General features: G+C 43.7%; 1 protein-coding gene across 12 annotated transcripts in view; it reads right to left on the bottom strand.

Moving 5' to 3' along the window:
* The window catches only part of TEX2 (testis expressed 2), a 111211-nt gene that overhangs the window by 74151 nt on the left and 13321 nt on the right, over positions 1-23739 (bottom strand). The window lies entirely within an intron of this gene.

Raw genomic sequence — 23739 nt, 5'->3', positions numbered from 1 at the left:
AAACTACACCTCTTCCACATTCTCACCACCCTCACTTCTACAGTACCCTGCAGAGCCCACCAGGGACCACCAATCCCTATACGGACACAACTCCATGCCCTGTCACAAAAAAATGATCCTACTCTGCCTGGCTTTTTTTAAAAATGGAGAGGAGAGCAAGGTAAGAGAAGGGCTGGCCTAGCTTTCAAGACCAAACCACTATCTGTATTTTCAGACCAAACCACCATTTGTACCACCCTCTCTAAATCATTAGCACTGTTATCTACTATCTGCAAGACATCCCCACCCCTGGCCGGAATCATTCCCACTGCAAAGGATTTCCATCCCAGCTAGGAGGGGAAGAAGGGGAGACAGTTTGAGCAGGAGTTGCTGCAGACCCCAGCCAGGAGGTGGCTGCAGCATGCTGACCTGGTCCATGTTGTTGCTGTTTCCAGGAAATTTCTGAATTAGCTCACTGATTTCCTAGTCAGGTCCCCCAGTGGTGCATTCTAGGCTTTGTCTCTCATCCAGGCCTCCAACTTTGTCTCTCTCTAAGCAGATGGCCTCGCCCCTAACTCACTTGGAAGATGGTAGGAGTTGCCATCTTATCTCCCATACCCAACTATATACACTGATCACTATTCTCATCCCTTGGCTAGAAATTCTTCTATCCATTCCTCTCTACTCTCCACCCATGCACAGACCCTATCCAGGTCCAAAGAGGCCTAATTCTAAACCCAATGGACCCATCTGTCATCTGCATTCCTACCCAGCCCAACCCAACCCTGCACTAACTCCCCCTCAACCATCAAGGGACCACTGCTCTTCCAGCCACGAAGGCCAAATCCCAAAGGGTCATCTCTGATGTTCTCCTCTTCTTTATCCTCCAAACCTCTTTAATTCCCCCAAGTCCTGTTGACCGAGTTCTTCTTTCATCACCTGACACCTTAGCATTTCTTTCTGATTTCATCCCTTACCCCCAGCCTCCAGCCCATATGGCATTCTGCCTCCTGACTAGCCTCCTTTGAATAATACTCTCATCGTGTCACTCTTATGCTCAAAAACCCATCACATTCTTGTATCTCATCTAATCTTCTTGGCTTTTAGGGCCCAATATAACCCAGCCCCTCTATCTACTCAACCTATTTTCAGTTACTCTCCAATGTGTTCCCAACATTCTGGTTGGGTCTGATAAGCCACTGGCTCATGTGAAACCATCCTCCTTCACATTTTCATTCACGCAGCTCCCCACATGGGAAATGCCTTCGCCTCACTCCTCTGCCTTGTCAAGTCCTAGCAATCTCCATGAAGGCAGAGATGCTTTAAGTGAACGCCAAGCCTTCCTCCTAGACAACTCCAGCCTCTCAGCTGACCTCCTACAACATTTATACGATACAAGTAATCACAGAAAGTGAATTCTCAACCAAGAGTAGGTTAAGTTCCAAAAGTTCATTAATAGATCAATTGTTTTAAATTCAAAAGCCATTTATCCTGAAGGAAAACAAATGGTAAATAGGTTCTTAGGCCCACAAAACTTAATGCAATCCACAATATAACTTAACTATGGTACAAATGTACCTTTCCAAGTACACAGAACTACTATTTATAACATAATTCAAAAGAAAAACACATTCTGAGTTCAGATAATACCAGGACTCTAGAATTAAGGCCCCTGTCCACACTCCAGAAAAAGATAGTTCTAGAGAACAGAAAGCCCAGGGGGTAGACCTGGACACTTCTCATTCATCTGCCCCAACCAGAGTTCTTGGAGTCCAACTCTAATTTCCAATCCAGCCCAAGGAGCTTCAGATCCCACTTCCACTGCCTACCAGCATGTGACCCTGGAGAAGTTACTACAAAAAGCCTCTTTTTCCTCATATATAAATAAAATGGAGATAACAGTGCCTACCTCACAGGGGCTGCTGGGAAAATTAAGAAATAACAGTTAGCATATGTCAGCTATTATTATCAGCATCTGCAGTAGGCAACAGCACATCTTTTTTATCCATGCCGACTTGGCCAAAGTTGACCCCATCAGCCATGTTATCAAGGATCAAACAGAATTCTCTAATAACCTGAACTAGATTGTCCTGACTGTCCGACTTCAGGTATAATTCAGGCAGCTGTGACCATTAAAAATGACAAACGCACGAGCAAAGTAGAAATACGGAACAGTATATACGTTGTAATAAAAAATCAAAGAGCAGAACTTGGGATGACATGCATGCATCAAACACAACTACATAAAAAGAATCATAAAAACATACGATCAACAGGATTCCTAGGCTACAGACACTAAGTAATAATAGCTGGTGCTTTACTGTGAGTTATCTTTGTTTGCTTTTAGTGCAAAGCTAGTTAAAAGGATGATTTTTAAAATGAGAGCACTGGGGGGCCGGGCCCATGGCCAAGTGGTTAAGTTCACGCGCTCCGCTTTGGTGGCCCGGGATTTGGCTGGTTCGGATCCTGGGCACGAACATGGCACCACTCATTAGGCCATGCGTCCCGCATGCCACAGCTAGAGGGACCCACAATTAAAAAATATACAACTGTATACTGGGGGGATTTGGGGAGAAAAAGCAGGGGAAAAAAAACAAAAAAAGATTGGCAACAGTTGTTAGCTCAGGTGCCAATCTTTAAAAAAATAAAATAAAATAAAATAAAATGAGGGCACTGAATGAGATCTGTAGTTTAACCAACAACCTTTTTTTCTGTCCCTTCCCCATGCTGGCCACATGTTTTACAAGATTCTAACAAATGATGCTTAACAGTAATTGATTAATTCTGTTTACCATTTTTCCTTTTCAATGCTGATCCAAACTTTAGCCAACAATGCACATTTGGAAAGGGTTTTTAGTAACATTATACAATCAAATCACTGCCAGAGGTGTGATGATAAGCATAGCTAAGTAAGCAATCAGGTGCTTAATTTTGATAGTCAAGGGCACTCACATTCAGGGTCAGCCTCATTCTAAAAGTAGTGAGCACGTTCAGATTGAGGAGTGAGATCTGATACCAGCTGTAGTAACAATGTCTAGAGTTGGAGCAATCCTGTCTTGGAAATTCCTATTATGTCATCCACAGCCAAGGAGAACTTGGAATCAGCACGAAATCATACAGACTTGCAATTCCAAACAAAAGCAAGGAAATTTGATGGTCTGGGTAGCTTTGTGTCCTTATCCTGGGTAGTTTCTACTGTCTTTTGAAATGCTGAAAATGGCCCCGTGGCTCCCATGGTTCCTTTGCAGATGCCAGGTTGGAACCACCAGCCTAGGTCGGCTCCACCCAGCAGACTACAGTGGGACAACTGATCAGCCAGTCCTAATCACCTTCTTACCTAGTTCTTAAACAGCAGATGCATCTTGGGATTGGGCAGAGGGGAAGTATACCAGAAAATCCTAGGAAAGCCTTCACACAGATGACCCAGCCACCCTTCCCATCTCAGGGCTTATCATAATTGAGGATATGAGATTGGAAGATACATAATTTGAAAAAATTCCCCAGTAATCACATCTTATGTGTGTGCACACACTGCCCCTGCCCCTATACCCACCATGGAATTAAGACTTACAAGTCTAAATCAACTTGGAATATTAGGAACACATTACACTTACTTAAAAACACACACAGGAAAAGGTGATGAAATCATCAGGAACTCAGTTGGAGATACAGGACCAGCTAGTCCTGGGCACCAGTAACTAGTTAATCCAGTCTACACTTAGGTTAGAAGGCACCACCTTAGAGGCAATTGCTTTGTAAGAGGCTACCACTCTTTACTGACAAGAAAAAAAGCCCTATTTCCATCAAAGTAATCAACTACTTCAGATATTTTATATGAGGAATCAGAAGTAAGCCGCTGCTTCCACAGGCACAGGACACAATTGAGCTGGGTTCTGCTCCTGATCTTTGATATGCTTGCCTGCACTGTGTGCCCTTTATCTCCTGGAGCTGGTCCTAGCCGTTCCAACCCAGACTCCGGGGTAGAGAGCTGACCCCAACCAGGACCTCCACAGCTGCCCATTCCTGAAGGTCTGTTTCATTGCTGTCTCAAGGCCCAAAGCAGGACAGAGACAGAAATGAAAGGCTAATGCAATAAACAAGAAACCCGGATGCACAAAGCAACAAGAGGAAAAGCTGTTTCTTGGCAGATCAAGGAAAATAAGCACACGCAGCATTTCATCACCAGGAATATGAGCTCACAGCATGGAACAAAACTGTCTATTCTCATTCTGGAGACACATAAACCTGATGGCCATACAGGGCTCCACTTGACGTTTCAAAGAAGCAAATGCTGTAAAGTTGTGATCTTGATGTTTTCCTGTTCACAGGTCCAATAACTGCCTAAAAGCAGTGTCCTGCCCTTTCCAAATGAGTAGTGCTGAGTTTGTTGCTGGGATTTTTTTTTCCAGCTTATGTGGGTCCTCAGAGAGTACTCTCTGCCAAAGTAAAATGCCAAAACAGGAGCAGAACTTTCTGGCCATCGTGTGTGATCAGGATCCCATAAAATCCCACTCAAATAACTTAATATCTAAAGTGTGCTGCCTGTGACAGCTGAGGTTAACCGGGGAGAGCTCCAGCTCAGGAGCAGCCTCGTTGGCTCTGGATTTTCTGATTGTCAAATGAGGGTCATGATGGTGAAACCCACCCCTCAGATTGTTGACAGAAAGAACAAATGAGCTGGCACTTCATAAACTGTAAAGTTTGGGCAGTGACATAAAAATCTTGCTATAATTAACCACACTACTCTCTCCCCATGGATATAATGGAGTAAACAGACCAAGGGAATATTATTTCTTGTTCTCAAAAGACCCTATCTGTTTGGCAGTTATCCTATTTAAATAAAAATCTATCATAATTATTCTTTTCTTGAGAAAATACAGTTTTTTTCCTTCAAAAACTTTGTGACAGCCATTTAAGTTTCTGTGGTAAAGAACACTACTGATATACTGAGCAGTACATGGCCCAGTCCACTAGAGCAACAAGAACTATTTCTCAGAGGAAAGGAGGGCCAAGGGCCATAGAGATCCAAATCAGACACAGTGCTGATTTGTGAGGACTTATCAGAAGGATAGTGAACCAATAACAACAATTAACTTTACACAGGCCACGCTTCTAAGTGCTTTACCAACAATATCTCACTTAAGCCTAACAATTCTGCTGAAAGACTGAAAGTGGTTTAGGCAACTTACCAAGGTAACAGAGCTACTAACTAGCAGAGCTAGGACGCGTGCTCCAAGGCCATGCTCTTCACCACTGCACTACACTGCCTCATTCAGATATTTCCATGGGCAAATCAGCCAGAGTCAACAGAAGCCTCCTACAGGTGCTCTGCGCTTCAAGAAAGAGTTCCATCCATTCAACATCTATTGAGCACAGCTGCAAGCCAAGCCTATCACTGTAAGGCAAAGACCTTCACCCTGTCTGTCCAGGGCAAGCATCAATTTCAGGGTGGACCCTGAGTCTAAAGACAACTCAGGAAAGCACTGAAAAGTGCTAAAAAAAAAAAAAAAAAAAAGTTGCCTTAATTTGCAGGAAAGGCTATAAAATACTTTATTCTATTGTGATAGGCCCCTCAAAACCTGCTTGTGGGGGCCAGCCCCATGGCCAAGTGGTTAAGTTCGCACGCTCCCCTGTGGCGGCCCAGGGTTTGCTGGTTTGGATCCTGGGTGCTGACATGGCACTGCTCATCAAGCCGTGCTGAGGCGGCGTCCCACATTTCACAACTAGAAAGACCTACAACTAAAAGTACACAACTACGTAGCAGGGGGCTTTGGGGAGAAAAACGAAAAATAAATCTTTAAAAACAAAACAAAACTAAACTGACACCTAAAGACAAACTCTTGTTTTCTTCTCAATTTATCATGTATATAAAACAAGCATTTGGTGCTGATTGTAGATCTAAGGCTCTCTCAAGCTCACAATTTATGCACTGTTACAGGTGTGTTTGCAAAAACATTTTAATTTAAGCCAAACTTTTCTAGTTGGACACGCGGGATTTAAGCTCTGAGAGCAGAGGTCATGATTTAGCACTCAGTACTTGTCATTTGTAACCTGCCTTACAATTCACAAGGCAGCACAGTACTCGAGTGGCCCTCAGGAAGCTTGAGGGATGAAAGAACATGAAGGGCACCAAGAGCTCATAGCTGGCAGGAAGAACTGATGGGTTTGAGTGTCAGTCGTGGAAGGGTCCCTGAAGCAAGTCGGAACTGGGCTGACAACTCAAGGATGAGTCAGAGTTGGGTGAGGGATGGTAGCATGGGCAGTCCAGAAGAGAGAGTGGCATGAGCAAGGGACCTGAGGCAGGAGCACAGCCTAATGGAGGAGTCCAAAGAAACCCCCTGGATGTGGTATAGTGTACACAGCATGAGACTGGAGAGGCGGGCAGGGATCAGGTCACGCAGGGCTTTGAAGGCCACACTGGGGAATTGGTCTTTATCCCAAGAGCAATGAGGAACAACTGAAGGTTATTGCATGTGGTCTGGAGGCAGGTACAGAGGGATCAGATGTATCTTCTGAAAAGCTTATCGTGGCTACAAGGTGAAAGCAGACTGGAAAGAGGCAAGAAGGGGTTCAGGAAGGTCAGTCAGACTCTTACAACACTTTAATTGACAGATAATGGTAGCCCAGACAAGGGAAGTAACTGTGGAGACGCAAGGAGGGACTTGCAAAAGAGTCAGAAGATGAAATGCGTGGGAGTTGACGGACGGGATACAGAGTGAGGAAGAAAGTGCTCTTAAGCACAAGCCTTATTAGGCTTTGGGCTCAAAAGTCTCTGAGCTTACAAGATGGACAGTGGTCAGTGGTCCCATTCACCAAGTCTGGGAATAAGAGGAGGATCAGGGAGCTTCAGTGGCCCAGGGTTTCCCCAGTTCGGATCCTGGGCACGGACATGGCACCCCTCATCAAGCCATGCTGAAGCAGCATCCCACATGCTACAACTAGAATTACCCACAACTAAGAATATACAACTATGTACCGGGGGGCTTTGGGGAGAAAAAGGAAAAAGAAAATAAAATCTTTAAAAAAAAAAAAAAGAGGAGGATCGGGCTTGGTGGAACGTAGCAGGTTCAGTTTGAGACATCTTAGAGTCCAACACTTGGCCATCTCCAAGGGTGGATGTCAGAAAGGTGGTGAAAGTTCTGGTTCGGTAACTGACACTATTACATACCCACCCAGATGAAAGACTAATGGTTTCTTACAAATAACCTAAAACCAGTAGCAAGAGAACTTGATGGATGATACAGTATTTTCTTGAAGTCATGAACTTCTAACAATACTGTGCAAGTAACTGTGCAAGTAACACATTGTAATAAAACCATTTCAGAAATGTCTGCGTAAGTTCAACTTTTTGAAATATATCTTTCAAGAGAATTTTAATTCCATCTACTATTCCACACAAAAAATTCTTCAACTTTTGGTATCCTAATTAAAACTAGGCAGCAAACAAGAAACTTCAAAATGGAGAAGGAAGAGTAACTGTTCCCTAAAACGAGCAGGGAGGGTCTCTGCATCACCCAAACGGCTCATTTAGTACGCACTAACTCAATCAAAGTTTTGAGTTAAGAATAAGAAATAAAAGAAAGCTTTTATTGAAGATTCACATCCCAGACACATCAAGACACTCCTCATTTAATCTTCATGGCCCTACAAGGCAGAAATTGTGTTTTCACTTCCCAAGTGAGGAAACTGAGACAGAGAAGCTGAGAAACTTGCCGAAGGAGCCATAACTAGTAACGGCAGAAATGGGAGTCCAACAGGTCCACACAACATCCTTTGCCAATGCCCGCGGCCAGGAAGGGGAGGAAGCAGCTATTTCCTTGGTGCCAACCTTCTATTGCGGACGTCGAATGTCGAACTGTTTATTTTGGAAAGTTTTTTCTGTAATCACCTGCAATTCAGCAATTACATTTTTAGCCTCAAGATAATCTTAATTTTTAAAGAGTTTTCTTTGTCAATTCAATCCTCTCTGCTTCAGTTTCTTAAAAGAGTTTTGCCCGGTTAGATGCGTAAATCACTCCCAAAAAACCTTTATAAGTTTTATAATAATTGCTTATAAAATCTGGATCATGGTGCCGGCCCTGTGGCCCAGTGGTTGAGTTCGGTGTGCTCTGCTTCAGCGGCCCAGGTTCACGGGCTCGGATCCTGGGCAGGGACTTAACACCACTCGTCAGGCATGCTGTGGCAGCGATCCACATACGAAACAGAGGAAGACTGGCATGGATGTTAGCTCAGGGCTAATCATCCTCAAGCAAAAAAGGAGGAGGATTGGCAATAGATCTTAGCTCGTGGCTAATCTTCCTCAGAAAAAAAAGAAAAAGAAAAAAACATTCGGATCAAAATGTAAACTCAAATCTGGAAAAAACAAATATTTTCCATCAAATGCCTAGTGCATGTTTCCAGCCAAAATCCATTGAAACTATGATGAATAAGCACCTCTACCTTAAAATCGTTTAAGACATTCAGAGGCGGGCTTCCAAGATGGCGCCGTGAGTAGTCCTCTTTGTCTCTCGCCCTTCGAGTCTACAATTATTTGGACACTTATCGCTTGACAAAGGATATCCAGACAGCATCTCAGGACGTCTGAGACACCCACGCGACTATACATCGGAAGGTGGACGGACTTTCCTCCGGGAGGATGTGGAAATAGGTGAAAACTCTCCGACCCCGACGGGCAGCCTAGTACCCGCAAGCGGCTTTCTTCCAACGGACGCCCCCAGAGGATCCACACACATCTAGGGCAGGAGCGAGAACACAACAGAGGAGCGACGGTGGAAACAGGTGACCAGAACCCTACTTAAACCCCCCGCAATTACTCCTAAACGCAGAGGGAAACTTTGGAGTTGCACACCTGAGCCCGCGGGGAGAGTCTCTCCCCGCCATTGGCGGGGAGACCCGGCCTGGTGCTCGGGGCGCCCGGAGGGTCCCAGAGAGAGACACGGTGGGCACGGAGGTCTCCCAGCTGCCGTTGCCCGCCCCGTGGGACTAGGGATTGCCGGAGATCTCGGAGAGGACCGGGGCGGGGGATCTTTCAAAGGCGGGTCCGGCGACCCGGTGGGGAAGCGCCAGAGCTCCGCCAGGCAGCAGACAAAACTCTCTGTCTGCCGGTAGCAGAGGGGCCACGCTGAGCATTCAGAGCTCCCGGCAGAGGCCCGGACAGAAGCCCAGAGGGCGGGGCGACCCCCAGCTGCCGTTGCCCGCCCCGTGGGACTAGGGATTGCCGGAGATCTCGGAGAGGACCGGGGCGGGGGAATTTTCAAAGGCCGGATCGGCGACCCGGAGGGGAAGTGCCGGAGCTCCCCCAGGCAGCAGACAAAACTCTCTGTCTGCCGGTAGCAGAGGGGCCACGCTGAGCACTCAGGGCTCCCGGCACAAGCCCGGACAGAAGCCCAGAGGGCGGGGCGACCCCCAGCTGCCGTTGCCCGCCCCGTGGGACTAGGGATTGCCGGAGATCTCGGAGAGGACCGGGGCGGGGGAACTTTCAAAGGCGGGTCCGGCGATCCGGTGGAGAAGCGCCGGAGCTCCGCCCGGGCAGCAGACAAAACTCTCTGTCTGCCGGTAGCAGAGGGGCCACGCTGAGCATTCAGAGCTCCCGGCAGAGGCCCGGAGAGAAGCCCAGAGGGCGGGGCGACCCCCAGCTGCCGTTGCCCACCAGGTGAGGCTAGGGATTGCCGGAGATCTCGGAGAGGACTGGGGCTGGAGAGAGTTCCAGAGACCCAGCTTAGTAGCCTAGGGGGAAACCCTACAGGCTCACAGAAGCCTTAGGGAAAGCCTCGGCACAGCACCAGTAGAAGGCACCCAGCCGCCAGCCACAAGGCTGGAAGACCCCAGGGCAAAAGCAGCATAGCTAGGTGTACTAACCACAGACTGTAGAAGATGCCAATAGCTCTCCTGCGACCCATAGAGGACAAGTGAGATTTGGTGGGTGCCGACAGCAACCGAGCGACAAATAAAAGTGATCCCACCCCTGGCCGCTGGAAAAGCCCATAACACCGTTGCAGACCCCAAGGAGAGAGCGCATCTAGGTGGGCAACAACAGTAGGCACCTGCAGTCTGAAGCCCCCCGTGACGGCCCCCACAGCAGAGGAGGGAATCCAAAGGGCCACTGTGGCTACGAAGAGGGGCCCAGGCCCAGTTAGCAACTACGGACAGGGTTCCTGGTTGGTGAAGTATAAACAGCTGCTCCCCCCACCGCAGCAGCTGAAACAAGTGAAAGGAGCAACTAAACTCTATCTCCATGCGGAGGCACAAATCAACATCATCAAGCAATATGAAAAAATACATCAAATCTCCAGAACAGAAAGAAAGTAACAAATACACAGAAAACAATCCCAAAGAAAATGAGATATATAACCTAAATGATGATGACTTCAAAACAGCCATCATTAAAATACTCACTGAGTTAAGAGAGAATTCTGACCGACAACTCAACGAGTTCAGGAGCTATGTCACAAAAGAGTTTGATACGATAAAGAAGAACCAAACAGAAATACTGGAAATGAAGAACACAATAGAGGAGATTAAGAAAAATCTAGATGCTCTGAACAGTAGGGCCGATAATATGGAGGAAAGAATTAGCAATTTGGAAGATGGCAATATAGAATTGTTGCAGGCAGAGGAGGAGAGAGAAGCAAGACTTAAAAGAAATGAAGAAACTCTCCGAGAATTATCAGACACAATTAGGAGATGCAACGTAAGGATTATAGGTATACCAGAGGGAGAAGAGAAGGAGAAAGGGGCAGAAAACCTATTCAAAGAAATAATGGCTGAGAACTTCCCAAATCTGGTGAGGGAGATGGATCTTCAGGTGACAGAAGCCAATAGATCTCCAAACTTTATCAATGCAAGAAGACCAACTCCACGCCATATAGTAGTGAAGCTAGCAAAAGTCAACGACAAGGAGAAAATATTAAGGACAGCCAGGCAAAAGAAACTAACCTACAAAGGAACCCCCATCAGGCTATCAGCAGATTTCTCAGCAGAAACTTTACAGGCTAGAAGAGAGTGGAATGATATATTCAAAAATCTGAAGGACAAAAACCTACAGCCGAGAATTCTCTACCCAGCGAAAATATCCTTCAAATACGATGGAGAAATAAAAACTTTCCCAGATAAACAAAAATTAAGGGAGTTCATTGCCACAAAACCTCCTCTTCAGGAAATCCTCAGGAAAACCCTCATTCCTGAAAAATCCAAAAAAGGAAAGGGACTACAAAACCAAGAGCAGAGGAGATAAGTAGAAGGACAACAACAGAGAGTAGCAGCTCTACATCAGAACAGATTAAACCATGGGACGAGAAACAAAGGAAACTGAAGAAAACCGGAAAACAAGACACAAAATGGTAGTGGTAGGCCACCACGTCTCAATAATCACTCTAAATGTAAACGGATTGAACTCCCCAATCAAAAGACACAGAGTGGCAGGATGGATCAAAGAACAAGATCCAACAATATGCTGCCTCCAGGAAACACACCTCAGCCCCAAAGACAAACACAGACTCAGAGTGAAGGGATGGAGAACAATACTCCAAGCTAATAATGAACAAAAGAAAGCAGGTGTCGCTATACTAATATCAGACAAGGTAGATTTCAAAGCAAAACAGATAAAGAAAGACAAAGAGGGACAGTATATAATGATAAAAGGGACTCTCCACCAAGAAGACATAACACTTATAAATATATATGCACCCAACACAGGAGCACCAAAATTTGTAAAGCAACTCTTAATAGATCTAAAAGAAGACATCAACAACAATACAATAATAGTAGGGGACCTCAACACACCATTAACACCAATGGACAGAACATCCAGACAGAAAATCAACAAGGAAATAATAGAATTAAATGAAAAATTAGACCAGATGGACTTAATAGATATATATAGAACACTTCATCCAAAAACAGCAGGTTACACATTCTTCTCAAGTGCACATGGAACATTCTCAAGGATTGACCATATTTTGGGAACCAAAGCAAACATCAATAAATACAAGAGAGTTGAAATAATATCAAGCATCTTTTCTGATCATAACGCTATTAAACTAGAAATCAACTACAAGAAAAAAGCAGAGAAAGGTGCAAAAATGTGGAGACTAAACAACACGCTTCTCAACAAACAATGGATCATTGAAGAAATTAAAGAAGAAATCAAATGTTATCTGGAGACAAATGAAAATGAGAACACGACATACCAAATCATTTGGGATGCAGCAAAAGCAGTCCTAAGAGGGAAATTCATCGCAATACAGGCTCACCTCACTAAACAAGAAAAAGCTCACGTAAGCAACCTCAAACGACACCTAACAGAACTAGAAAAAGAAGAACAAACAAGGCCCAGAGTCAGTAGAAGGAGGGAAATAATAAAAATAAGAGCAGAAATAAACGATATTGAAACAAAAAAGACAATAGAAAGGATCAATGAAACAAAGAGTTGGTTCTTCGAAAGAATTAACAAAATTGACAAACCCCTAGCCAGACTCACCAAGAAAAGAAGAGAGAAATCGCAAATTAATAAAATCAGGAATGACAGAGGAGAAATCACAACAGATACCAATGAAATACAAGAGATCATAAGAGAATACTATGAAAAACTATATGCCAACAAATTGAACAACCTGGAAGAAATGGACAAATTCCTAGACTCCTACAATCTCCCCAAACTGAATCAGGAAGAAATGGAGAATCTGAATAGACCAATCACAAGTAAGGAAATAGAAACGGTAATCAAAAACCTCCCCAAAAACAAGAGTCCAGGACCAGACGGCTTCTCTGGAGAATTCTACCAAACATTCAAAGAAGACTTAATACCTATTCTCCTCAAACTGTTCCAGAAAATTGAGAAAGATGGAGAACTCCCTAACACATTCTATGAAGCCAACATCACTCTGATCCCCAAACCTGACAAGGACAACACAAAGAAGGAGAACTACAGGCCGATATCACTGATGAACATAGATGCAAAAATCCTCAACAAAATTTTGGCAAACCGATTACAGCAATACATCAAAAAGATTATACACCATGATCAAGTGGGATTTATACCAGGGACACAGGGATGGTTCAACATCCGCAAGTCAATCAACGTGATACACTACATTAACAAAATGAAAACCAAAAACCACATGATCATCTCAATAGATGCAGAGAAAGCATTCGACAAGATCCAACACCCATTTATGATAAAAACCCTCAGTAAAATGGGTATAGAAGGAAAGTACCTCAACATAATAAAGGCCATATATGATAGACCCACAGCCAACATCATACTCAATGGACAAAAGCTGAAAGCCATCCCTCTGAGGACAGGAACAAGACAAGGGTGCCCACTTTCACCACTCCTATTCAACATAGTTCTGGAGGTGCTGGCCAGAGCAATTCGGCAGGAAAAAGAAATAAAAGGAATCCAAATAGGTAACGAAGAAGTAAAACTCTCGTTGTTTGCAGACGACATGATCTTATACATAGAAAACCCCAAAGAATCCACAGAAAAACTATTAGAAATAATCAACAACTACAGCAAAGTAGCAGGGTATAAAATTAACGTGCATAAATCAGTAGCATTTCTATACACTAACAATAAACTAACAGAAAAAGAACTCAAGAACTCTATCCCATTCACAATAGCAACGAAAAGAATAAAATACCTTGGGATAAACTTAACCAAGGAAGTGAAGGATCTATACAATGAAAACTACAAGACTCTCTTGAAAGAAATAGGCGATGACATAAAGAGATGGAAAGACATCCCTTGCACATGGATCGGAAGAATAAACATAGTTAAAATGTCCATACTACCTAAAGCAATATACAGATTCAATGCTATCCCAATCAGAATCCCAAGAACATTCTTCACAGAAATTGAACAAACAATCCTAAAATTCATATGGGGCAACAAAAGACCGCGAATTGCTAAAGCAATCCTGAGCAAGAAAAACAAAGCCGGCGGAATCACAATCCCCGATTTCAAAACATACTACAAAGCTACAGTGATCAAAACAGCATGGTACTGGTACAAAAACAGGTCCACAGATCAATGGAACAGAATTGAAAGCCCAGAGATAAAACCACACATCTATGGACAGCTAATCTTCGACAAAGGAGCAGAGGGCCTACAATGGAGAAAAGAAAGTCTCTTCAACAAATGGTGCTGGGAAAACTGGACAGCCACATGCAAAAGATTGAAAATTGACCATTCTTTTTCTCCACACACCAAAATAAACTCAAAATGGATCAAAGACCTAAAGATTAGGCCTGAGACAATAAGTCTTTTGGAAGAGAATATAGGCAGTACACTCTTTGACATCAGTTTCAAAAGAATCTTTTCAGACACTGTAACTCCTCAGTTGAGGGAAACAATAGAAAGAATAAACAAATGGGACTTCATCAGACTAAAGAGCTTCTTCAAGGCAAGGGAAAACAGGATTGAAACAAAAAAACAGCTCACTAATTGGGAAAAAATATTTACAAGCCACTTATCCGACAAAGGGTTAATCTCCATAATATACAAAGAACTCACACTGCTTAACAACAAAAAAACAAACAACCCGATCAAAAAATGGGCAGAGGACATGAACAGACATTTCTCAAAAGAAGATATGAATATGGCCAATAGACACATGAAAAGATGTTCATCATCGCTAATCATCAGGGAAATGCAAATCAAAACTACACTAAGATATCACCTTACCCCCGTTAGATTGGCAAAAACATCCAAAACCAAGAACGACAAATGTTGGAGGGGTTGTGGAGAAAGAGGAACCCTCATACACTGTTGGTGGGAATGCAAACTGGTACAGCCACTATGGAAAACAGTATGGAGATTTCTCAAAAAGTTAAAAATAGAAATACCCTATGACCCAGCCATCCCATTACTGGGTATCTATCCTAAGAACCTGATATCAGATATCTCAAGAGTCCGTTGCACCCCTATGTTCATTGCAGCATTATTTACAATAGCCAAGACGTGGAACCAGCCTACATGCCCAGAAACTAATGATTGGATAAAGAAGATGTGGTATATATACACAATGGAATACTACTCAGCCATAAAAAAAGACGAAATTGGCCCATTCACAACAATGTGGATGGACCTCGAGGGTATTATGTTAAGCGAAATAAGTCAGTCAGAGAAAGACGAACTCTATATGACTCCACTCATAGGTGGAAATTAGTATATTGAGAAGGAGATCTGATTGGTGGTTACCAGGGAAAAGGGGGGGTGGGGGGAGGGTACGGAGGGGGAAGTGGTGTACCCACAACATGACTAACAAAAATGTACAACTGAAATCTCACAAGGTTGTAATCTATCATAACATTAATAAAAAAAAAAAAAAAAAAAAAAAATTGTTTAAGAAAAACTCAGAATTTTTTTCCTGAAGAAATAATGTGATCAGGTAAATTCCCTGCCAATCCACAAAAGCTTAACAACTCAGGGCTGGACTGATGGCATAGTGGTTAAGTTCACTTGCTCTGCTTTGGCAGCCCAGGGTTTGTGGATTCAGATCCTGGGTGCAGACATACACACCACTTATCAAGCCATGCTGTGGCAGTGTCCCACGTACAAAATAGAGGAAGACTGGCACAGATGTTAGCTCAGGGCCAATTTTCCTCATGGAAAAAAAAAAAAGTTTAACAAATAATTAACTAAGGATTCCATGCATGCTAACAGGAGATATTACACAGTCCTTACAAATGGCAGGTATGTGCACTATGTAGAAATGGGGCAATACACAAATGAAATCATGATAAATGAGGGGGAAAAAACACAAACTAGTAAGTACAATGATTACACAATATTTTAAAGATTTTATTTTTCCTTTTTCTCCCCAAAGCCCCCGGTACATAGTTGTATATTTTTAGTTGTGGGTCCTTCTAGTTGTGGCATGTGGGATGCTGCCTCAGCGTGGCTTGATGAGGGGTGCCATGTCCATGCCCAGGATCCGAACCAGCAAAACCCTGGGCTGCCGAAGTGGAGCGTGCGACCTTAACCACTTGGCTACAGGGCCGGCCCCCTACACAATATTTTAAAATGTAAACAAATCTCTGATATGCTAGAATGATATAGTTTAAGTTTCCTCTATGGAAATCTCTCTCTCTCTCTCTCTCCATACACACACACATACATACATATATGTATGCATTTATGTAAGTATATGTATGTACATATATGTGTGTGTGTGTGTGTGTGTGTGTGTGTAAAGCTCTTTGTCAACAAATGTTTTAAAGTCTATTAACCCTTCAGGTACCTGAGATAGAAGCACTTTTCAACTTGGCACTGCCCGCCCCCTGCCCGGCCCATGACACCCTACCCTGGTGAGGACTTAGGTGGGCTGCTGGCTCAAAAACCAGGCAAAGCGGCTGAGGTGACACTGAAGAGGAGGACGGCAGAGCTGGAGTTACAAAGGGAAGAAGGGAGCAAGGAGCAGGTGGCCTCAGGCAGGTGAGGTAAGCACCCGCAGGGAGGAAAGAGCATGCATTTCCACCAGCAGCAAACCCCAGCTCTGTCCCACCAGCTGTGTGACCTCAGGCAAGTTACATGATCTTTCTGAGCTTCAGTTTTCCATCTACAAAATGGGAAAAATAAAGTTTACCTCACAGGATCTGTGTGGGCATGAAAGGAGTTCTACAGAAGCCCTTGGACAAGCTTCTCCTTGTATGGTTAGTCCCCTTCCTTCCTTGACCAGTTTAGAGTCAGCTTCCTGGTCTGCAAAGGGGCAGCAATAACAATAGGATGTCCCGAGGATTAAAGAAGATGTATGACAAGGAAGTCTGTCAATTGCAGTTCTCTACAAATACTGGCTATTACTGTACCCTGGGATTATGGGGTAACAGGATTAACTTTGGGGCTGACTGACAGGTCACATGTGTGACAAGATGTTTTCAACAGTGGCAGCATCATTGGCAGAAGTATACTCCTTCCCAAAAGATTGTTTTATAATTTTGTGATTCAATGATTTAAAATGACACTCAGAAAGAAAAAGTTCTAGGAGAACAGCTGCAATCCTCCCCCCTCTACCCAGGCCCCTGCATCTGGGACTTGGGGCCAAGCTCAGGTTAGCTGGCCTCGGGATGTGCTGACCAGTCCAGGGAAAGCATTCAGGTTGTTGGACCTTGTGGAGTGACTGGTGAAGGGCGGTTCACGCATTTTAAAGACTGCTGGGCACGAACAACACCAGGAAGCTAGGTTTAGTGGCCAACGGGAGAACAGGGAGATGCTCGGTCTACTGTGAACCACGGCCAAGAGGCCAGCAGCAACTTCATCTCTCCTCCTGTTCCTGCTGCAAGAAAACTGACAGTGGGGCCGGCCCCGTGGCCAAGTGGTTAAGTTCACGTGCTCCGCTGCAGGCGGCCCAGTGTTTCGTTGGTTCAAATCCTGGGCACGGACATGGCACTGCTCATCAAACCACACTGAGGCAGCGTCCCACATGCCACAACAAGAAGGACCCACAATGAAGAATATACAACTATGTACTGGGGAGCTTTGGAGAGAAAAAGGAAAAAAATAAAATCTTAAAAAAAAAGAAAAGAAAAGAAAAGAAAACTGACAGTAAGAAAGAGAGCATGAACCAGATAAGGCCAGATCACTCTCTCAAAAGGTCAGAGACAGGGCCAACCCAGTGGCGCAGTGGCTAAGTTCGTGCACTCCGCTTCAGCGGCCCAGGGTTCACAGGTTCGGATTCTGGGCACGGACCTAGCACTGCTCATTAGCCACTCTGTGGCAGCATGCCACATAAGACAGAAGAAGATTGGCACAGATGTTAGCTCAGTGACCATCTTCCTCAAGCAAAAAGAGGGAAGACTGGCAACAGGTGTTAGCTCAGGGTGAAGCTTCCTCACATACACAAAATAAAAATAAATATATTTTTTTAAAAAGATCACTGACATCAAAGTTCCAACCCCTCAAAAGGTCCTTCACATGAATCAGTCAAAGTCTCTGCGAAGAAGCCTCACTGAATTCTAGGGCCCCAACGATAACTGTTACTCCCGAATATTTGCTGTAGTAAAAATAACAGCATGACTCAGCTCAAATGTCTCCCCCTCAGAAAGACCTTCTTGACCATTATCCTAAAAGAATGGCCTCTCCATCCCCTTATTCTCTTTATTTTTCAGAATAATATTACCTCCTGACATTGTGTTACATGGCTACTTGTTACCTGTTGCCCTACAGAATATATGCTCTATGTGGGCAGAAATTCAGTTTATTCACTGCTGTGTCCCCTATGTTGTGCAAAGTAGGCACTTAACTATTTATTTCTTGAATGAATGAGTGAATAAACACTGCATGTAATCCCTAAATAACCTGTTTATGTCCTTTTCAGAAAATTCCATATATTACAGAAGATAAAAATGTCATTTACAGTTGAGTATATTTTTAGAAATTGGGCGTCAGGTTTTAGCTCCAGAATGTAACACATTATAACACTGTTGCTATGAGAAAGTGAAATCTAACCGAAAACCCAGATCATCTCTACTCAATAGTATCACTTTAGGACAAGCTTCCCTATCTGAGGACTGCAGGCATGGTACCTCTCTCCTTTCCACAAAACCACTTGTATAACGTTGATTCTGCTGGGAAGATGCATTCCTTTTAGGAAACTGAATGTATCAAAGAAAAGGATCCTTCAGGAAAAGGAGGAATACTCCTGGGTGGTGGTTGACTTCTTAGATCTTGATGGCATTAATAAAAGCTCCTCTGCAAATCACCATCTACCAGGGGTTCGGAAGTGGAAATCGAAAAGCTGTTGCCAGCAACAGGACTCCGGGTTCTAGCCCTGTGGCTCCAGGGCCTGCCTCTGCATCAGAATCACCCCACTCCCAGCTTCTCTCACACGCGGGGCCACTGGGAAGTGCAGGAGAGGATTTGAAAGCAGGACACAAATCCAATAGCTGTAGTTTTCACAAGGTACCTTCTTAAAAACATATTCTCAAATAGGAGAATTCTGAAATCATGTTATACACAATAAAGCATGTAATGCCTCCTTTATAAGTAACATAACAAGCAATTTATCTAACAAATTAATTTCAGGCTCTAAAAACCCACTAGGCCAAAGGCTTTACCAGTCTTTTTACTCTAAGGGAAAAAAAGCATATAAATAACCAGGGAAGTAAATGCAGAATTGGTACTGCTTTTTCGAATACACATAATAAAACTGCCCTTAGACAAAAAGACCTGATCCAAAAAGTCCCTGACAGCAGACACTGGGCCCCAGCTCCTGAGGGGAGTGGGGAGTTGCCCCTTCTGGAAGCACTATTCACAGACAACGCTCTCAAAATGAGGCGTGGCTGCGTGTTCCAGCCCTGCTAAACCTTATGCTGAACAACCCACAAGGTGTATTCCCAAGCGAGTGCCCCGACCCTCCAATGAACAATGGTGTCTGTCACAGCAGCAAACCCCTTTCCAATATTCTCTTCAAAACCTTGAATCATTATTTTAAATCAAGGATTCTTAACCTCTACGTGTATGTTTGTTCTGTATTCGTGGGGTTTTCTGTGGAGAGAGTTCATAGTGTTCAGAGGCTCAAAGGGGCGTACGTCCCAAAAGAAGTTAAAATACCAGTCTTTTAAAGGGTGGCAGAACTTTATCCTTTCAGTTATTTCAAGAAACCAAAATTTCCCAGAGCCACCTCTGGTGAGCAAGGTTTTTAATAAGGTGCGAACTGCTTGGATCAAACATTTTCCCAGGAAAAATACTAAGAAGCCAGAGTCCTAGCTGCCATACACCTTTTGTGGGTACAGATTCCTCACATTTCTGGGGTGCCCAACAGCAAGCTGCTGGACCCCAGGACTTACAGCCCCTGAAATCAAGATAGCAAGTCAGTTGGGCCAGCCCCAGTGGCCTAATGGTTAAGTTCAGTGTGCTCCACTTCAGGGGGCCAGGTTCAGTTCCCAGGCACAGACTACTCCACTCGTCTGTCAGTGGCCATGCTGTGGCAGTGGCTCACAAACAAAAAGAAGAAGATTGGCAGCGGATGTTAGCTCAGCGTGAATCTTCTTCAGGAAAAAAAAGACAGCAAGTGAGTGAGGTCTGCACTTAGGATGTTGATTCTTGAATTTGCTTTGGCCTCGTGGATGTTGGCATTTTCCACTGCAAGGTTTTGACATGTTATAGTAAGTTACTATTTTTTCTCAGAAACATATTATTTCATCTAGCTTCCTAAGAAAGATCAAAATTAATGTTGAGTCTCCAAGGCTTCAGCATATCAATCAAAACGCGGGGCACAGCTCCACAGAAACTTTCCTCCCAGGCAAGTTTTTTCTTTGAGCGTTTCTACATCAAAATGTAACCCTTAAGTCACCATTCCCGCTGTTCTCTGGCTCCCTCAACAAGCTGTGTCCTAGATATTTAAAATTTTTTCAACATCTTGTAAGAATCAATACATGTACATTACCTCTCCCATTTTTTAAAATTTACTTTTGTGTGGACAAACTCTTGTTTTCTATGAGCTTTCTCTAACATGGAAATGTAATTGTCACACAAATTTAAATATCCTACAGATTACATGCTGGACTAGTTGTGATCACACATCTTTTGTTTCTACAAGCCACAGAAGAAACAGACCTTGTTACTCTGAAAATCTCACCATTCTAAGTCTACCCACTTAGCAATATTCTTTCACACATGGCAATTTTTGGTCTTTCTTCAAAAACGTGGCCAAAGGTACATAAAAGAGAGGCTGAAAATGACAGTTTTCTGCTTGCTCTCCTAGATTACAATCTTCCTCTACCATTTCTTCTAAACCAAAAGGTACCACTGTATTTGGAAAATAATCAGTTTTAGAAAAAGGTACCTTTACACTATTATTTCTAGAATGACGAGATGTACAGAAGGAGAAATTACAATCTGCTGAGAACATTGCAAAATAATTTCTAACTCTATTTGCCATAATTCGACAATTCTTAAAGTCTAGAAAATGCACCATTGCAAGATGTCGCAAAACCATCATGTTGTTTTTTTTAAAGACTTTATTTTTTTCCTTTTTCTCCCCAAAGCCCCCCAGTACATAGTTGTACATTCTTCGTTGTGGGTCCTTCTAGTTGTGGCATGTGGGACGCTGCCTCAGTGTGGTTTGATGAGCAGTGTCATGTCTGTGCCCAGGATTCGAACCAACGAAACACTGGGCCACCTGCAGCAGAGCGTGAGAACTTAACCACTTGGCCACAGGGACAGCCCCCCCAAAACCATCATCTTAACTGAAATCAATGGAGTAGCTACTTCCTTTGCAAGTCACATAAAAGCACATATAGACCAGAGATCCTTCCTATTAAATTAAGGGATGTATGCCTATAAAGTATATGTCACCAAAGTAATAAACCATTTTAGCCTCAAAATACCTTAACCATTTATCACAGTATATGTCATCAGCACTGATCTAGAGACCTTCAAATGCTGACATACATACAAAATCAAGTTAAAGAATGCTCCTTTTAAAAAATTAAAAGTCAGGAAAAACATACATGTTCTACTCATCTACTTGGTTTTCACGTCCAAGTTTTTGTTCTCCACATGTTTTATTGTTTTCTTTTAAATACACTGGACCTTTCACTTTTCTGTGTTCATAGAAGAGAAGAGCAGAATTGATAACCCCAAACATCTGACTTGGGAATGCACTGCATTTTTTTGGTAGCTTCCCATTAAAATGGGTCAGTGTCAGAGGAATGTAAACCAACTGGAGTGGAATGGGAGGAGAGCCCACAGGCACAATGGGGAGCAAGGTGAAGCCAGCTGAAGGCTTAAAGACTGGCAAGAAACAGGGGCCAGCCCCGTGGCCGAGTAGTTAAGCTCCTGCGCTCTGCTTCAGCAGCCTAGGGTTTCGCAGGTTCAAATCCCGGGCATGGACACGGCGCCGCTTGTCAGGCTATGGTGAGACAGCATCCCACATGCCACAACTAGAAGGACCCACAACTAAAAATATATACAACTATGTACCGGGGGGTTTTGGAGAAAAGAAGGAAAAATAAACTCTTAAAAAAAAAAAAAAAGAAAATCTACGGTCAGATAACTGAGAGCCAATGCCATAACTTCCTCTGTATTTAAAATCCACAGTGCTGACTTTTCATTAATTTTAGATGAATTTCACGGTAGGTTTTTTGTAATTACCAACAGCTTGCATTACTAGCTCATGAGATGGCTCTATCAATTAAGAGATCTGGTTTCCTAACTAGAGCCTCTCAGATCACAAGCCTACCTCCAGGTACAGGTGTGTGCTGCCACAGGGCTAATGAATCCTCAGAAGTAACAAGAGGAGACCTTCCTCCAAAACCCTGTCAGGGCTAGATCTCTCTCTCTCACACACACTCACACTCACACTCACACTCACACACTCACACACACACACACACACACGCACACAAAGGAGCACTGGGGAAGAAATTCAGAGAGGGGAAGAAGCTTAAACTACCAAAGGCAGAAGATGGTCATCTGTAACTATAATATAATTTCTGCCAACAGGGTTCTATTGCAATAACGCATATTTGTCACCAGCACTCTCTTATGTGGTGGCCTGCCCCTGGAAGAATGGTCTTTCCGAAAGCAATAAGTTTTGTCTTTACTGCCTCTGGCATAATTGGAATAAGGACTATAAAACCATTACAGGACACACATGAGGTCCATAAGGAAAAGAGGGAGCTAGCGACTGGTGATGGCAGATGTGTGTTCCTGACCAGCTGGAGGCTACAAGAGCAGATCCCTGAACTTCCAGGCTAGAAGGGGTAAGCGGAGACCCCAAGGCATTCCAGGGAGGGGCAGGATCCACCATCCAGTGTCACACAGCTAGGAGGACCAGCCTCCTGGTCCTGTGTCTACCTCAGGGCCCCCTTTCTGGCTGCAGATAAGAATTACGAAACCTAACAAAAAAGCCAACGACAGGAAACAGATTAACGTAGAATGCATTAAGAAAAGAAAAGGAGGAGGAGGAAGGGAAAGTGGTATAAAAGAGGTAAACTCAAGAAAAATGAAAAGAGAGGCCCTGTGAGAACTTAGGGGCCAATTAGGGCATCGATCAAAAGAAACCGACTAAAGAAACCAAGGAGAAAATATCCTGGTACAGGATAAACTTGGCAATGCTCTCCCACAAAGGATATCTTAAGGATTTGAGGAGGGGAGAGAGGACAGTAGTGAGGAAAGAGAACCTCAGGGGTTCAGGGATAACCAGGTACGACCAGTGAGCAGAGGCCAGGCTTGCACACATGGACTCCACCAGCTGGGAACCTGCAATCTGTGCTCGAGGTTCTCTCCTACCGTGAATCAGTTCCTCCATTCTAAAAAGTGGGCTTTCAAGTTTTTTAGATGAGAGGTGCAAGAGACTTTAGTGCTGGAGTTCTTCCTTAAGTTTTTTCAGTCAAGGGCTTTCTGAAAGCCTGATGAACATCACAAGCACCCTCCCCACCCAAATACATATTTGCAAACATCCACAAGACTTCACATTCAATTTGAGAGGGGAAGACACAGATTTCTCCCTTCCTCTTCTCCAAGGTTAAAAATCCTTGATTTAAAGAACTCACTACATTCAGAGAGGTAGAGTACTGATCTACACCCCTTTGGATGGTGGGTGCATTGTTTTTTGGGAGTCTGGTAGGACAGAAGAGACCCAGCAGGAAGACAAGTCTTGTAGTGCCTCCCAAAGCTTCACAGGTAATTTACTCCTGGAACTAAGACTTTCATGGGAAAATAGCTGGTCACTTTCCAGAGACTCCACAAATAACCAAAACATTGAAAAACAAATTAAAACTCCAAAACATACTTAAGTGCTTACCCAAGTTAAAAAA

The sequence above is a fragment of the Equus przewalskii genome, chromosome 10 (genome assembly GCF_037783145.1).
Source record: "Equus przewalskii isolate Varuska chromosome 10, EquPr2, whole genome shotgun sequence".
Classification (NCBI taxonomy): domain Eukaryota; kingdom Metazoa; phylum Chordata; class Mammalia; order Perissodactyla; family Equidae; genus Equus; species Equus przewalskii.
Note: the sequence above shows the minus strand (reverse complement) of the source record. Positions and strands in the feature narration are given on the sequence as shown.